The 4,583-nt window shown below is 46.4% G+C and overlaps 1 pseudogene; it reads right to left on the bottom strand.

Annotated features, from left to right (window-relative positions):
- Nucleotides 1–970: 970 nt before the first annotated feature.
- Nucleotides 971–2,293, bottom strand: LOC102431387 (annotated as a pseudogene).
- Between the last annotated feature and the right edge of the window lie 2,290 nt (nt 2,294–4,583).

Raw genomic sequence — 4,583 nt, forward strand, 5'->3', positions numbered from 1 at the left:
TCTTTACCTAAAAAAATCAATAAAAAATATTTTTTTAAATGGAATTGCCTTTTGAACCAATGATTCCACTTCTAGGAATATATCCAAAGAAACTGAAACACTAATTTGAAAGAATATATGCACCCTTATGTTCATTGCAGCTTTATTTACAACTAGAGGCCTGATGCACAAAATTCATGCAAGGGCGTTGGCCCCGGCCTCCACCCACCGCCACCACTGCCAGGGACCTCTGCCACCTCTGCTGTGGCCACCAAAAGCTGCGGCTTTGTCAAGAAGGAAGGGTGTCCAGAAGGATGTCTTGTCTAATTAGCATATTACTCTTTTATTATTATAGACTAGAGGCCTAGTGCATGAAATTCATGTACTGGGGGGAGGGTCCCTCAGCCCACCCTGTACCCTTTCACAGTCCAGGACCCCCCAGGGGATGTCCACCAGGGGGAAGGGGCCTAAGCCAGTGGTCAGCAAACTGCGGCCCCTTGAGTGTGGCTCTTCCACAAAATACCACGGGCGGCTGTTCATGTACAGTGCAATTGAAACTTCATGGCCACACTCAAGGGGCCAAAGAGCTGCATATGGCTTGTGAGCCGCAGTTTGCCAACCACTGGCCTAAGCTGACAGTTGGAAATCCCTCTCATCGCTCCTTACCGCCCACCTGCTCACTGCTCCTTACCACTCAACTCACTGCTCCTTAGTGGTGCCACGGAGGCAGGAGAGGCTCCTGCCACTGCCACTGTGCTCACCAGCCGTGAACCCTATCTTTCTGTGTAGTTGTCTGCTGCATCAGATGGAAGGCATCCCCTCAGAGGGAGGGAGCCAACAGATGGGGAGCAGGGAATTCTGAAAACCTAAGCGATGACAGAGATGCTAAGCCTTGTTTCACGTGTCTGACACCCCTCTTCAGGCGGCCTGCAGGCTGGGCGTCTGCTGGACTTTTACCACTTGATGTCCTGGCAGGCTGCCCTGGGCCCTGCTAGGCAGTGTGCAGGGCTGCCTGGGCCCGGGGCGAGTCGCCCCCCCCCGCCCCACCCACTCCTGGTACAGCTCCTGCATATGGGCTCTGGTCTCCGGGGGCCACACTGGGATGGCAACATAGATGCCTTCCATCTGATGCAGCAGTGCCCTGTCTGTATACCCATCCTCCGCCTGGGCCTGGCCCCTGCCACTTAGGCATCCCTGGTGCAGGCCAGGACCTCCACAAAGTGGCAGGGGAACTTGCCCCTCTACAGCTTCAGGACCACTTCTGGATGTTCCGAAAGCCATAAGCAGCCTCAAAGCATAGCAGAACCTCTCTGTCCCTTTCAAGGGTGACCTCCTGAAAGTCTTTGTTCCTCAGGGAGCAGTAGGTGAGCACTTCCATGTCCTTATTGAACAGCTCCTTGACCATGTGCCTGAAGATGTGCGCCAGGTACCCGTCGGAGCTGGCACCTTTGTGGAGCCTCACCTCCTTCTCCTTCATGTCTACAGAGTGTCCACGGTGTCTTCATTCGAGGCGAAGTCACTTTGCTCCATTATCTGGACAACTTCAGCTGAGGTTAACATGCAGTCAGCACCCTGTGAACTATGTAAAGCTGTGGGAACATCTTCTCAAAGGGCCTCCAGTTTATTGTCATAACATGGGGCCACAATGACGTGGAAAATCTTGTCTGGGGACAGGTTCTGCCGTCTGGTGAAGTAATCCTTCACCAGAGAGCCCATGATCTGCTGGGGAGACTTGGCCATGCAGAGGTGGGGGGTGATGGGGTGACCCAGCACATGCTCTGCATATTGGTCCCAGCGGGGGCAGGCGGAGGTCAGCATGGGTAGCCAGGGCTCTTCCTCACGGTGCTGGCAGTACCGACGCACAAATTCCTTCTGACTCTCCAGGATGCTGAAGTCCACAGCTATCTTCATGTCAAAGACAGTGCGCCCCAAGGCTTTTTAGAAAGTCGCAGAGCCTTCTGGATGCATCAGTGACACTGAGGCTGAATTTAGCAGCAAAATAAGGCAGAGACTAAGGACACACGGACACTGCCAGCACTTTGAGCTGTGAGGTATCACATTTCTTATTAAGGTTCAGAACACGGAAGAAATCCTTGGTGTTCTGTTGAGAAACTTGGACTCCTTCCTCTGCGGTCACACAACTGTCACACGCCAAGCAGTCACTCAGAAATATCTTGGCATTGGCCAACTTATGGAATTATTTCTTCTCTCCGTTCTCCTGAGCCGGACTCTGGATGTTGACTGCGGCATTCTCTTGGTCATAGGTTTTTGTTTTTTTACTACATTCCTTCCATGTGCAGTGATCATACTTCATCTGGAGCGGGGCGGGCGGGGACCAGCTCGAGTGACCTGCAGGAAGCACAGGGAGAGCAGTCAGTCACCGCTGGTTGCCCCTGGTGCTGCTGGAGGTATCCTTTCTTCCTTGTGGAGCGTCTAGGGAGGGGAAGCGGCCACAGTGCCTGAGGCCAAGTTCCCGGAGGCCGGCAGCGCTGTTGGGATCGTGCTGGAGGCACTGGTCCATTGGTACCTGGCCTGTCCTCTGGAGATTGAATCTACAGGACTACTAAGGAAGCCAGTCCCCAGTTCCGCCCCACATCCACCACCGATTGATTGGAGTCTGAGGGCCAGGAGGAGGGACCAAGAGGCCTGCCTTCCAATTGCTCACCACTCCCTGGGCCACTCACTCCGGTTCCCTGTTAACCATGCCCTGATCAATGGGAGCCTGTGGGCTGGGGGAGGGACAAAGCAGTCTGCCTTCCACCTGTTCACCAGTCACTGCTGCCATGGATTCATTGGAGCCTGAGGGACCCTGGTTCCCCATTAGTCATCCCCTGACCAATGGAGCCTGTGGGCCGGGGGATGGTCCAGTCATCCAGTCAGTCATTACGGACCCTGGGTTTTTATATATTAGGATAGCCAAGATATGAAAGCAGTGCAAGTGCCCATCAGTAAATGAGTGGATTAAAAATGTGGTACATTTACACAGTGGAATTCTACTAGTTGTAAACAAGAAGGAAATCTTGCCTTTTGTGACAGCAAGAATGGACCTGCAGTTTATTATGCTAAGTGAAATAAGCCAGTCAGAGAAAGACAAACACCATATGATTTCACTTACATGTGGAATTGAATGAACAAAATAAGCTAACAACCAAAATAGAAACAGACTCATAGATACATAAAACAGACTGATAGCTGTCAGAGCTGGGGAAGGTGTTTTGAAGGCTGGGATTAAGAAAAAACAAAACAGATGCAGAAAACAGCATGGTGATTGCCAGAGGGAAAAGAGGGGAAGGGAAGGTGGAGAAGGGCAACGGAGGGGATAAATGTGGCGAAAAGAGACTTGTCTTTGGGTGGTGAGTGCATGATGCAATGTGCAGATGATATGTTATGGAATTGTACACTTGAAACCTGTATAGTTTTATCAACCAATGTCACCTCAATAAATTCAATAAAAAATTTAATGAATGTCTTTTACTGAACAATGGGTTGAATGTAGGTTTTAAACCAAAGGAATTTTAAAAGGCTTAATTTGTGTTCTCACGATCTCACACATCTTCTTTTTAGGCTTTTTTTTTTTTTGCCATGACCCTTAATGGGTAAATTTTATTGAAGCTAAGTTCTTTTAATGTCAAGTCATTATATCTTCTACATACAGAAGAAAAATGGTGCTAAAATTTCCAACAAGCAGGTAGATATTCTTCTTGAAACAGAAAGGCACTAAGAAAGCTTTGTGTTGGTAGATTGATGTGTTGAAAGATATGCAACTCAATTCTGAATCTATTAGACTAAAGACTCCTTCTTAGAAAAAGCCTATAGATTAATATTCATGCTAAAAACAAGTTTCTCATCTCCTTGCCTAATTTGTAATAATACATACTTTACCTATAATCATTTGACTACAAGAAAGGGCAGAAGTTTTGCCTTAATGATATAAGGTTTTACTAAACAGGCTTAGAATATCATAGTCTATTTCTATTTATATATTTTTAAGTAAAAGTAAAAAAATACAATTATAGTGTATAATGATTTCCATTTATAATGGCCAAAGTGTATAAGAAAGGAATAGCTACCATAATTTAATACTTACTAAGATTTGATTTTTTCATTCCTTTTTCAGAATGAGAAACTGAGACCCTGAAGGTAAATTGCCTATGGTTATACTATTATTAGTGATTAAACTCTGGTCCCTGATTCTCCGTCTAGTCCTATTTCCACTATAATATGCCACCTTCCTTCACTGCCTTTGAGTCTCTGAATGTCAACTGCAAAGAAGGAAGTAGATTTTAATAACTATCAGCTAAATTAAAGCTAAAACCTGCATATACTTTTACAATTTGTAATGGGTGATCTTTTAGAAACTGGACAGGAAATGATGCCGAGTTCTAGATTACAAAGCTTATTCCACACAGGTGTAGTTATTAAGGAGTTGTTAGTTCCTTTAACATATGTCATTTTAGTCACTGATGGTTATAATTTATTTAGAAGTTTTTCAGATAAATAAGTAGACAATATAGACAAGGCTCTAACTCTATAGAGCAGCAGAAGGAAATGAAAGTAGAACCTGTAAACAGAGAAGTTTGTATAGGTTGTAGCATTGCACTGTA

Source organism: Myotis lucifugus, unplaced genomic scaffold (genome assembly GCF_000147115.1).
Source record: "Myotis lucifugus unplaced genomic scaffold, Myoluc2.0 scaffold_120, whole genome shotgun sequence".
NCBI lineage: Eukaryota > Metazoa > Chordata > Mammalia > Chiroptera > Vespertilionidae > Myotis > Myotis lucifugus.